The sequence below is a fragment of the Callospermophilus lateralis genome, chromosome 5 (genome assembly GCF_048772815.1).
Source record: "Callospermophilus lateralis isolate mCalLat2 chromosome 5, mCalLat2.hap1, whole genome shotgun sequence".
NCBI lineage: Eukaryota > Metazoa > Chordata > Mammalia > Rodentia > Sciuridae > Callospermophilus > Callospermophilus lateralis.
The window spans coordinates 117,245,910-117,260,323 of NC_135309.1; positions in this window are offsets into that span (position 1 = coordinate 117,245,910).

The following is a 14,414-nucleotide window of genomic DNA, read 5'->3' on the forward strand; positions in this document are numbered from 1 at the left end:
TGAAGAACATCAGTACCTACACCAACACATTGGATTTTTGACCAGTACATCAATACAATTTTCAAGTCTCTCTAGCTGCCATGCAAAGATGTTGCATTCTTGGCCTTGGGTAAGGGCTGGGGAGTAGATGCCTGAGAGAAAACAAGCTCCTTTTCATTTGTAAGTTTTAGTGCAGTGAATTGAAGAAGAGAGACTTACAAGCCTTGGTAATGACTTACTGTAGTAACCAGTCCCTAAATTGCACCTACCTTCCATTCTTTGATCCACATCATCCAATATTCATGTCTTTGGTTAATCTATCTCCCTTAGGGAAGGCTCTGAGGGACCAAGTGAAAATGACCGAGTATGCTGCATGACTTACCAGATCTGGTTACAAAAGTCCTTGGTGTTTTGGAACACTCACTCCTTGAACCCTGGGCCACTATGTAACAAGCACTGCTACTCCCATGCAAGAGAGATCACACAAAGAGGCTTCATGAAGAAGCCCTAAAGATCTATCTAAAATAGATGCCCTGCTGGTCCCAGCTGTTCTAGTCTCTAGCCATTGCTATCATCCCAGTCAAGGTCACAGATCCTGAAAAGAGAGACGGGTCCTCCCCACTGTACTGTGTCTGAATTCCTGACCTTCAACCCAAAACAAAAAATGGTTTCAACCACTATGTTGGTGGCAGGGAGTGTGCTAAGTGGCATTAGATAACCACTCAGAGAAGTGGACTGTGCATAGTGGGATCTCACCAACCAGGCTTAGGTTCTGGGTTCATGAGCTTGAAGGTCAGAATATCTCAACATGAATTCTTTTCGAAGCATCGATTCAATCCTCAGCACCACATAAAAATAAATAAATATAGGTATTGTGTCCATCTACAACTAAACAATATTTTTTAAAAGGTAAGAAAATAACAGGAAAAAATACAGTTGCTTCCAGATAGCTCTTAAACAAAGATTTACCTGCCTGATTTTTCTCAAGACAGATTTTTATTACACATAAACCCTTCAAGAAGATGACAATTAGCATTAATAACTAAGGGAATCATGGATAACCATAACACTCTCCTCTTCTCTCCCCTTGGAGACATTTACAGCAATATCTCAGGTTAGAACATAAACTGGAATCGGCATGATCATCTCTCAAAGACAACAAGTTAATTGTTTGCTCTGAATATTATTGAAGAATTAATTGGAACTGTTATTTCAAGAATATTTGATGCTTACACTCTTTATGCTTTTCTGCACAAAGCAAAGACTAAATTATGATATCAGAGACCTTAAATTGTATGTGGAAATACCATCCAAATTAAGTCCCCTTTTAAATCATGAACAAGGTATATAAAATAGAAAGTTTACAGTAAATGACCAAAAAAAAAAAAAAAGAAAGAAAGAAAAAACAGAGAAGGTTTGTTGAAATGTGAAGACATAAAGAGGTCACGAGATTTCTACAAGGACATATCAAGCTGTTACATAGAATGCAAGCATAGTTATTCTAGAAACACTAATTAAGGTGGCATTTTAAATTCTCACAGATCTTCAGTAAACCTCACCTTTGATAAGCTTCTACTAGATTGTTGTCCTGATTCAGGCTTTTTGCCCTAGGAAATAAGAAATACATCAAAATTCTCAAAAGCTTACATTTGAGCTACATCCAACCTCCAAAAGGAATATTGATAGAAAACGCACAAATAATCTATATCTTGGCTTTGAAAACTGTGGGCTCTCCAAAGATAATCTCCATCCTTGAACTACATAAAGGTGCTCAATCTAATGGTGAAAGTCAATGATAGAAATGGTAATACCAAGAGACCAACTTCCTAAATGTTCCCTGTACAAATTATAATTCTATTTTCTTAGTAGACACACAAATCCCTCATGTCCTTACCCTTGTTTACATCTCCATCTTCATTTCTTATTTAGCTTCTTTAATAATCACCAACCCCTATTTTGCCTTCTACAACACATATGTATGCATGCACACCCCTCACACACACACATACACACACACACACACAATTATGTTCCAACAGAACAGAACTAATTGCATTCCCTAAATGCACTATATTGTTTCAGATCACCACACTTTGTTCATATCCCTTTCTCTGTATAGGATGTACTTTACCCTCTTTTTAGATGCAATTTAAACATCATCTCTTCTGTGAAACTCCTCCTCACTGCTTCCCTCTGGACAGACTCTATATTTTCTCCTTAGAGCCCTCAGAACACCCCATGGATTATTCCATTATTTTGTCTCCTTACCCCTGCTTCACTGGGAGCAAATAGCCTTGTTTGATCACTTCTCTGCCAGACCTCCTAAAACACAGGGCTGCTCTCATATATGGAAGGAATAGAAGTAAGAGCCCCTCCAAAATAAAGGAAAAATTTAGGAAACTTAACTTTCAATGACAATTGACCCTGTCCTCATGCTAGAGAAATTATTTTCCATTTCCTTCCATCAATATCACTTTTAAAAGAAGGCAATTTAAAGAGTTCCATGGGTTACCTTCAAATCACAGCGTGACATTTATTAGACAGAATTTTGATTGACAAGTCAATAACACCATGCTTGGGAACCACAGAAATATCTAATTTTTCAAAAGATCCCACGAAATTGCAGAAGAGACAATCCACAAAAGAGCAACTAAGCACTGTTCATTGTTCTGTTCAGCCTGCATTCTATAGCACAGAATTCTGCTCCCAGATACTCTAAGGGATTGAGCACATGCATAATATTTCATAGAGGAAGTGTCCTTGAATTAATAAAAATCTTAAAGGTAGTCAGGATAACTGAAAGAGATTAGAAACCAAAAATGCCAATCTGATAAATAAGTAAAGAGAGAAGGTCAGAGGGGAATTTAGGAAGGAGAAATGGACAGCAAAGTTATTTACCTCTATCTCTGGGAGTAAAACTGAGACTAAAAATAGCCCAGGAGGGAGAATTAATACTGGTTTACGATTGACTTTTAAAACTTCATGCCTTTTTGGCAGAGACTATGACCCCAGCTCCATGGGGATTTTTAAAAATTTGAGCATTTATAGATTGGCTCCTGAATAGAAAATGCCAGGAAATACTTAATTCCATAGAAAATTCCTAAATAATATGTCCATCCAACTAACACCTCATCCTTGAAAGGTTGAATATGACAGCCACCATAAAAGAATTAGTTATAGTCCACTTTATAATGTATTTAATTTTCTTCAACAGATGGTCCTTTATTTGATGGACATATAACCCTGAGGAAATGAACACGGCAGAATAGTTGAACTATTGGAGACCTCTCTCATTTCAATGACCCCTTATTTCATAAAGGCTATGTTAAATAGAGATTGAGCATAAACAGTATCTGGAATTATGAAACAGATTTCAGGAACTAGACCTAATTCTACCTGAGATTTTGGAAAGTACAGTGAGTAACCATCTTCCCTTCCTGTATTTTAAATAATGAGCAGTGATGTTATGCTGGGGAGATGAAAGGATGATCAAACACGTGTCTTGAAACAAAAGTAATGTGTACTTTTTAAAAAGCTATTTGTTCTGAAACTTCTCAAATATACCCAAAAGCAGAAAGAATTAAAAAAAACACACATTTCATCACCAATTTTAATAATTAACAACACTCTGTCTTTTTTATATATATATATAGTTGTAGGTGGACACAATACCTTTATTTTATTTTTATGTGGTGCTGAGGATCGAACCCAGCACCTCAGGCATGCTAGGTGAGCGCTCCACCACTTGAGCCACAACCCCAGCAACACTCTGTCATTTTCATCAATCAGCTTTCCAATCTTTTTTTTTTTTTTTTTTTTTTCTGGAGCAAGTCCCCGACATCATATAATTTCATCTCTGATTATTTTCAAGTGTTTTTGTAACAGATAAGAACACTTTTAAAAAATAACCATTTTCATGACCAACAAGTTTATAACTATTTCTTATTATCATCCACTCTCTAATCCCTCTTCATTTTCTCTGATTATTCCAAAAATTCTTCTGGTCAGGGCATGGTGGCACACAGCTGTAATCCCAGCGACTCGGAAGGCTGGGTAGGAGGCTCATGAGTTCGAAGCCAGCCTCAGCAAATTAGCAAAGTGCTAAGCAACTCAGAGAGACCCTGTCTCTAAATAAAATACAAAATAGGGCTCAGCATTCAAGTGCCCCTGAGTTCAATCCCTGGTACCTAAAATAAATAAACTTCTTTTGAACTACTGTATTGGACTGAAAACTCCAACAAAACTTGCATATTATATTTAGTATGTTCTGTAAGTCTCCTAAAACATCTTTCCCCCCCCCTCCCTCTCCTTTTTTAGTACAGGGGATATTGAACTCAGTTTAGGAGCACTCAACCACTGAGTCATATCCCCATTTTTTATTTTTTAAGACAGGGTCTCTCTAAGTTGCTTAGGGCTTCACTAAATTGCTGAGGCTGACTTTAAACTTGCAATCCTCCTGCCTTAGCCTCCCGAGGCACTGGGATTACGGGCATGCACGCTGAGCCCCTGGCTCCCTCTCTCTCTTCTGTCATGCCATTTAATTCAGAAGATTTTATATTGGGCTAATTGTACCCTCTTGGTGTTATGATGCCATTACCCCCATATTTTCCAAGAACTGGTAGTTACAGACTTCACTAAATGCAGATTCAAATCTTTTGGTAAGAATACTCTAAAAGTAGTGCTCTAAGTCACATGAGGAGGCATATAACATCTGTCTGTCCCACTTAATATGTGACAATAGCTTCATGGCTCAGGTGATATCAACCTGAACCATCCACAAGAAAGTCCCTCAGCATTTCACCCATGTTTTCATCATCAAAATTGCCAAGATTCATTATTTCATTAAAGGCTGAAAATTGAATTATCCAAATCTTTCATCTTTTTCCCCCTTTATTATCTGCTGTTCTGTTTAAACAAAACAAAACAAAAGATTAAAAAAAAAAAAAAAACTTTCCCTCCCCCACCTAGCAAGCAGAGAAGGAGACCTTAGCCATGGAGATCTAGTCTGACACTCACAACTAGGCTTCGAGTTATCTTGTTGGACATACACAATCTCACAGAACATCAAGTCAACCTATACCTTAAGGAAGTAAGATTAAAGACAATACCACTTCATAATCATAATGTATATAAACAAGGTCACTATGCTGACCCAACTATATCAAGCATCACCCTTTTCCAGACAATTAAGTGACTGATAGCTTCTGAATTAATTATAGCTTTCACCTTGCACTACAGTAGCTACCTTATAAGATTGATTAAATACCTAGTCATAGGCTTTTCCTCCCTTCCAGATGTATCCACTCCAGAGTAAAGTCCCTCTTCCTTGTACCCTCCCAACATCATATAAACGCAGTCCCCTTTTTTTTAACACCACCAAGTAATTACTGAGATATCCCAGAGTTCCACGTGGTATGCATTTTCCCCTTGTTGTAATAGTAATAAACCTGACTTGCTGAGTTTCAGATGTGTTCTAGGTAGTTCATGACTTGAGGCACAGGGGTGCAAGGGAGGGACATTTAGATCTATATGGTTATCATGAATTGTAGTCTATACAAGAATGATTCTTGCCCTTTAATTGCCACTCTTCAGAAGAATTAGTTTATGCTTTGGCATATACAGAATACCATCGTGGCATATATTTTTGTCTCCCTGGGATAAAATTATGATTAGAAATCCTTAGCTATGTCGAGGTATGTATAGTTCTTCTATAGATGAGCTTTGTACTACACTGAGACATGGTCAGACCTGGATGAGAACAGCATAGGTTGTTTCAATCCACACCTTAAGAAGGTGGTAGAGGCAAGGCAAAGTTTCAGAGAAACATTGAGAAAATGATCAAAGATATTGAAAATTGATCCAAATAGAAAATATTAAGAACTTGCCTGGAAAAGAGAAAGCTAAATAATGATTTATCAAATAAGAAAGGTTTTTCCCTTTGGGGCAGTCAGTATCCATGTTATGAGGCCATCTTCTGGAGAAAATAGATTAAAGCAAGGAATATTTGGCTATACCTAGAAAATGTCAGAATGACCCAGTTTTAGGTGTCTAACAAGGGTCTGGAGCCTGAAGGTGAGACTTAGAATATTCAGGAGTTTACCTAATGCTAAGACCATATGTCCACTTGATATACTTTGGGGAATGTAATTCTCTTTTGCATTCAAATAGATCCTTCCATCTGACACTGTGGGGAGTAGCTAAATTTCACTCTAATCCATTCCAAAGGAACCGCTGCAAGTTGGTTTATGGCTAGTTCTAAATAGAGAAGAAGGTGGCAGCAGGTTTAGCCCATAGCTCCCTGCCAGCAGATCTCAAGACAACACTAAAGGTGAATATGAGCCATGAGCTCCTCAACAATCTAAAAGCCCAAGAGGAATCCCCATACCCTTCCTTCAGAAACCTGGTCTCCTTCGTATAATTGCTACAACCATTCCTGTTCTCCTGCGCTTCGTCATCATGGATACTGCCAAACACCCCTCAGACTGCAGAATAAACAAAGCCCAGACCTAATCCAAAGTCAAATCAGGCAGAGTCGATGTCAGCTTGAGGACCCAGGAATGAAGATGATGCTGCTCAAGCTGGGGTTCTAGTCATCCCGGAAGAGAAAGTTTTTAGCAGAGCACTTGCAATAATTTCTCTCTTCTAATTCAGCAGTTGGCCCTGGGGCTTGGAAGACTGACTGGAGGAGAAAGCACTGACAAGAATAACTACTGGAGGGTCTCCTCAGAGAGGTTGACCCAAGGACAGCAGTGCACCTGTGCTCTCCCCAGCCAAGAGGGCAGGATGAAGGAATTGCACAAAAAACAGATGACGCAGCAGAGGAAATAACTCCAACTTGCCTAAGTCAAAGTACAAATATTTTTCTTATCCTCTCCTAAGCCCAGAAGCTACTTTCTATTTTTATACTTTTTTCTCCTTTTGATTGACAAGAAAGGACAGCAAGGTAAAAGAAGACTGCTGCTTTAATAAGTTGTTTGACTACACTTCACAAAGCCTAGATTAAATGGAAAAATACCTGTATCGTCAATTTCTCTCCCACAGTTATCCGTTGCTTCCATTCTGTATGTATAGATGTTCAACGAAAAGAAAATAGATTTGTTCTAACTGTACTCTTTCATCATATGACCAAAATGATGCCAATTTGAACTATTTCTCAGCAGGACTATCAGTCAATGCACTTAAATTACCACAAATCCTTTTGATGAGATGGTTATCCATAGGCCAATTCAAACAAAATGTTGAGTCCAATGTTTGCATCCTCTATCCCAATTCTTATCCTTTAGAAAACGTACAACAAAGGGAAAGACACAATAAATATCTTCAAGATTCAAGATTTCAAGTACCTGTCTGTAGTAGGCTGAATAGTGCCCCCCCCAAAAAAAAGATGTTTACACCCTAATTCCTAGAACCTGTGACTACTGCTTTATATGGGAAAACACAAATATTACTTTATATGACAAAATGTGATTAAGTTAAAGATCTTGAAGACTTCATACCAGTGACCCTAAATGCAATTATATATACACTTACAAGATGAAAATAAGAAGAAGGAGTTCTGGAACTGACATACAGAAGAGAAGGGGATATAAAGACAGATACAGAGATCAAATTGATGTGGCCACAAGCCATGGGATGTCAAGGCATGCTGGTGGCCACCAAAAGTTGGAAGAGGCAAGAAATAAACTCCCCCTGAACCCCTGCCAACACTTCAATTTTGAACTGACCTCTGGAACTGAGACAGAAATTTCTGTTGTTGTAAGCCACCAAGTCTGAGATAATTTCTTACAGCAGCCACAGGATATTAATACACTGTCCAATCCATATTGGCCTCTTTAAAACAGCCATTGACAGGCTGGGGCTGCAGCTCAGTGGTAGAGTGCTTGCCTCACATGGGTGAGGCACTGGGTTCAATCCTCAGCACCACATAAAAATAAATAAATAAATAGGCATATTGTGTCCATCTACAACTAAAAAAAGCATTTTTCAAACATAGTCAATGATAAAGGACTAGTCCCCAAATGCATGTTTGCACTGGGTAAGAAGACCCCCCCCCCCAAACGATAACTCATCAGGGATCAGGAATAGGCACTGATAAAAAAAAAAAAAAAGTCAATGCAGTATGCTGAGCCAATCAGATTCTTCCTGTCAAGAATGTCAGTCTCAGAGACATAAGAACCATCTCCAGGCATGTTGGTTTCTGGAGCTGTAGAGTCACCTGGATTTGAGGCCAGAGTTGGTTCCATGGCAAGCTTAAGCCATTTATAAACTAAATTTCCAGGAGCATTAACCACTATTGCTATAATCTGCAAAATGGAAAATGAAGAGCTGAGCAGAATCAAACACTGGAGACCTTGCCTCATTCTTTGAAGAGAAAAAGGGAATACAATCAGATAAGAATGATTGTATTTTCCTACCATCATCCTATCATCCTAACTAGGTCTATGCCCACACATTCTGTCTTTCTTCAAATTACGAGTAACAATCGTCCGTGCCCACTATCTAAGGAAAACTCTCCCCTCTGGATTATGGATCCCAACTCCTATGGCTTTCTCAAGAATTCCACTACTGCAATTAGGCTCTTTCTCTCTTATCTGTCTCTTTCTGTTGAATCATTCAATTGGTATTCAAACAAGCTAGCCCTTCCTCAGTCAGTCTTTGAGTTCACCTTCTCCCCCAGGAACTGCCAATCATCTCTGCTCTCTTCAGTTCTTCAAAGACTTGTCTATCCCTCTCTCTATATATATTCTTTCCATTTCCTTGTCTCCTATTTTTTCCTGAATCCAAAGGATTTTGTCCCCAGTGCTTCACTGAAATAATTATTAAAGTCACAAATGCACACCTGTAGCACAGCTACCAGGAAGCTGAAACAAGATTGAAAGTTCAAGGCCAGTCTGGGCAACTTAGTAAGACCTGGTCTCAAAATTTAACAAAAATAAAAATTTAAAGCTGTGTTCAATCCCCAGCACCAAAACAAAAAACAAACAAAAAATTCAGTCGATTATAAATGTCCTCAGCTTATTTGGCCTCACAGCAATATTTGATAGAGTTGATATTTCCTCTTGAAACAACGTTCTCACAGATTTAAGACACCAGGCTTCCTCCTTCTACCTTTCAAGTCCCTTTCTTTGCTTCCTTTCCTTGCTTTTCTTCTATAGGATTCAGCCTCATTTTCTCTTCTGATCTCTAGCTTTATGCTCTTCCTAGATAGTCTCCCACAATCCCCTGGCTTTCAAAATTGTTAACACAATCGTGAATCCTCAGTTTTAATTTGTCCCTGAACTAAAATATTCAACTCCCTATTCAACATCTTCCCATGGCTGCTTAATAATTACCCCACCCTTATCATAGCCAAAGAGAATTTTCTATTCCACAGGACATGCCTTCCTAGTCCACTTCTCTTCAATACATGGCACCCATTTCTACTCAGTTGTTCAGACCACATATCTTACAAGTCATCCTTACTTCCTCTCCTTCATATTCTGTATCTAATCCATCAGCAAGTCCTATGAGCTCTACTTTCAAAACTCATCCTGAGGGGCTGGGGTCATAACTCAGTGGTAGAGCACTTGCCTAGCACATGTGAGCCTTGAGTTCAATCCTCAGCACTGCAGAAAAATAAATAAGTTAAATAAAGGTTTTGTGTCCATCTACAAACAAATTTTTTTAAAAAATCCTAAATATGACCAACCCTCAACACTTCTTCACTATCATCTCTTCATCATCTCCCACTGAATTTCTGCAACAGCTTTTAAATTATAGTCCATTTTATAAAGAGCAACACTTTTAGCCACAATCTTGTTTATCATTCTTTAATGAAATTCCATGGAATCCAAAACAAAATACAAATTTCCTACCAAGGTCTAGAAGGCCTTGTACAATCTGTTCTCTCCTTACTTCTTTGACATTATCTCCCTTTACTCATCTCAGTTCTTGCATTTTAATCACACCAGCCTTATTTCCGTCCTGCACACATTTCAAGTTCAGTTTGTTCTCTGGCCATTGTGCTGTTGGTTCTGGTTGGAAGTGTTGACGTGTCTTCCTCAGACATAAGCCTGCCTTCCTCTTGTACTTAAATGCCACCTCCTCAGAGAAAACTTTCCTAACTACTTCAGCAAGGTAAAAGCTCCTGCCCCATCACTATCTATCACATTTCTCTATTTTCTTTCTTTCATGGCACTAGTATTTAAAATTATCCTATTAATCCATTTGCATGTTGACTTTCTAAACTCTCCCATTGCAATGGCAGTTCCTTGAGGGAATGACTCTGAGTTTTTTGTTCTTATGTACCCAAATACCTTGTCTCTAGCAAGTACTTAGTAAATATTTGTAGATTTTCATTCTATTAGACTATAGACTAGTGGCTGAGGCTGTGGCTCAGTGGTAAAGCCCTTGCCTAGAATGTGTGAGGCATTGGGTTTGATTCTCAGCACCACATATAAATGAGTAAAATAAAGGTCTATACATCTAAAAAAATTTTTAAAAAGAAGACTATTATAGACTACATTCTATAGACTATAGTCTTCATTCTAATCCCTCTTAGACTTGGTGGCACATCTGTCCTTATCCTTGAATATATGATACTTAATTGCTGTATTATTTCAATAATTCCCTTTAATTTGTACTAGTTTTGATTTTCTTGTCTTTGCAGCTAAAGAGCTTTGATGAAATTGTTGAGATGATGCTATATCCTGAATTTGGACATTAAAGATCCATGAGAGTAAGGCCAGAAATGCGAGAAATAATTTCAGTGCTTGTATCTTCTTTACCTACACTGACATTGGTTTTCCTTATGCAGGATTATAATCTGACTTCCAAATCCTATCTTAGAAATTAAAAATGAGATCTTCGTAGGTCTTCCTTCTTTCCCCTGCTAGGATAGTCTGAGTATTCTTCTTTTCTGGGAGAAGAGATGATCCCTTAGAGAGGTATAACCTATTTCCTGACTTGCCAAGAACATTGTACATTGACCAGGTATAAGAGTTTAATCATTAAGTATGAGGCAGCATGAAAATAGCATTGACCTATGAGATATAAACCTGAATCCCAGTTCTGGGTCTGCCTACTTAAGCAGTTCAATGACTTTGGCAGGGACTTTGTCTCTCTGAGGCTTTTTCCTCTGTGACATAAGGAGATTAGAGCAGTGGCCCAAACTCTCTCTTCCATAGCTAATAATCTATGACTATTTGTGCACCTGTTTTTTTGTTGGTGGTGGTGGTTCTATTGCAAAAGCTGCTTTTCTCTTCTCACTTTCCTAAGAGAGTTATGGCTTTGGAAGAGCAGCTGGCTGTTTTGCTTGCAATGCACTTCTGATTGCACAGGAACTCATGCTGCTCCCCCAGCAGAGAACTGTGTGCTGGTTGATTTGCACCTTGCTGAGTAGATACATGCAATGGCAAGTGGGAGTTTTATTGGGATCATGGCACTAGAGGATAGCCAACATTCTGTTCCTTTTAGCTCAGAGGTATTTTTGTTTGCTTATTTCATTTGTTGAAAAAAAAATTCATTTATTCAGGTGCTCAGTTATGAAATGAAATGTGGCTCCACAGTATCAAACTTTGGGCATAGAAATCCAAATTGTAAGCCATATATTCCCAAACATTTAGATTTTTTAATAGAAAATTTCAAAGGTGAAGAAGAATGCAGATTTCCAATGCCAGTCTGTGTATACATTCAACAACATATAGATGTTTGAACCGATCTTCTAATAACTTCAAGTACAATTGAAGCCCTCTTGCAGTGAATTTCTGGGTACCAAGGTCTTACTGAACAGATAACTAAGTTGGTTGTCATTGTCATTGATCCTTTCTGAAATTTTCCAGGTAGGTATGGGGACCAGAAGGATACAGCTAGAAGCATGTCACTTCCTGAACACAAACTTGCCCTTAGTCCTGTGTACAACCATTATACTTAGCAAAATATCTCCTCCCAACAAAAAGATAGAATTGCCTTTCAAGCTTACTGGGGGCTATTACTCTAAGTCAGTCATTCTCTAAGTGAGATCCCTAGAAGCAAAAGCATCAGCTGGGAACTGCTGGGAAATGAACGTCCTCATGCACCAAACCATGGAGCAGGGATCAGAAACTCTGAAGGTAGGACCAAGCAACTGTATTTAACAAACCCTCCACATGACTGTAGCACACATTAAAGTTTGAGAACCACTCATCCAACAGAGATGCTATCTACAGAAATGAAAGTAGTTCAAAGTCCTGTATGAACTGATGCCCACAATTAGTGGCCTGCAGCAGCTCTCCGTAGTCAAGAGGATCCTCAAGAATACAAGACAACTGAGGATTACTTTTCATGTTTACATATGTTTTGCAGATATCTGGGAATTTTTCCTATCACCAATTCAACAATAATTGCAGAGCCCCCAGTATGTGACAAGCACAATGGGAGGCACTGGGGATGAGATAGAAAAGATAGGATACTTCCTATGACTTGTGATCTAGAGGGAAAGATAGATGTTGAGCCTAAAATTTTATCTTTGATTCTCTTAATATGTTTCTTAAATGTTCAATAAAGAAATAAAAAAGCTTAAAATTTCTAGATCTCCCTAGATCTAATCTGGAGTGTTTGGAAAGTCTTCCCAACAAAGTAAATCAAGAAAGGGATTTGTCTATGGAAAGAGAATTCCAGGCAGAGAATACAGCAAATGGAAAGGTATGAAGGCAGGAGAGATCTCTCTTGTTGTTATTGTTGCTCTTTCTAGATATGCATGACAGTAGGCTGTATTTTGACATATTATACATACACAGAATAGTAAAACTTATTCCAATTAGGATCCGATTATGGAGGTTGTATATGATGTGGAGTTACACTGTATTCATATAAGGATATGTATTCATATAAGGATAGGAAAGATATTCCAATTCATTGTACTGTCTTGTCTATTCCCTACTTTCCTCTCTTCCCCTCATTCTACTTTGTCCAGTCCAAGGCAGGAGAGATCTTAAGGATACTTTTGAGGAACTGAAGAGGAAGCACATTTAGATGAGGCTAGAGAAGCGAGCAGAGGCCCTTTTAAGAGGGCCCTAATAAGAACTTCTGTTTCTTTCCAAAGAGCAACAGAAACCTATGGAAATATTTTGAGCAGAAAAATGGTACAATAATATTTGCATTTTTAAAGGGTCACTCTACATGGTAGGGAACAAATTGCAGGGAGGCTGAGAACAGATGTGGAGAAACAATATAGCAAGATATTGTATTATCTAAAAAAAGGGAAGATGGTGGCTTGATATGGATCTTGGCATAAGCAATGAAGATAAGTGCAAGTATTATTTTGGAGGTTAAATCAACACAACTTGGGAACTGATTGATTATGGTGGAAGAGTTTTAAATATAAGTCTCATATTTGAGGCATGGAAAATGAATCAATGGTGACTCCACTTACTAGAGAAAGAACAAGTTCAGAGAAGAGGAAGACTAATATAGCAGACTGTATTAGTAGTGAATAAACATTGAACATATAAACAGATGAATATAATTTTCCCTCAGCAGAAGTTGATGGTTTCTTGATGCCCATTCCTATAATTCAATATTTATTGATTGAATAGGAATTTCTAACTTGGAATGGAATCACCATTTGGCCCAGTCAGCCCACTCCTAGGTTTATACCCAAAGGGCTTAAACTCAGCAAACCACAGTGATGCAGCCACATCAATGTTTACAGCAGTTCAATTCACAATAGCTAAACTATGGAACCAATCTAGGCACCCTTCACCAGATGAATGGATAAAGAAATTGTGGTTTATATACACAGTAGAATATTACTCAGCCTTAGAGAAGAATGAAATTATGGCATTTGCTGGGAAATGGATGGATCTGGAGAATATTGTGCTAAGCAAAATAAGCCAATCCCCAAAAAACAATGACTACATGTTTTCTCTGATATGAAGATGCTAATTAACAATGAGGACAGGGAGATAGGAAAAAATCAGGATACTTTGGATTAAACAGAGGGGAGTACAGGGAAGGGAGAGAGTAGGGGGTAGGAATAATAGTAGAATAAATCAGACATTGGTACCTATGTACATATATGATTACACAACGTGGGTCACTCTACAAGATGTACAACCAGAAGAATGAGAATTTATACTCCATTTGTGTATGATGTGTCAAAATGCATTTTATTGTCATGTATAACTAATTGGAACAAATTAAAAATCTTTTAAAATATTTTTTAAAAATTAATAGGAATTCTATAGCCCTCAGTAAAGGAAGCTAACATGCCAAAAGATTTGTAATAGATGTTATACCCCTAAAAGACTGGTTTCTATGTTACATTATTTACCCTAATAGGCCCATGTCCCATTCCCTAAAACTGGTAATTTGGGGGAGCAGGACATGGGCCTACTTGAGTGAATCACAGAAACAAAAGACCTATGAAAAAAGGGATTTTGCAGATGTCATGAAGTTATAGAGCTTGAGATAAGGAT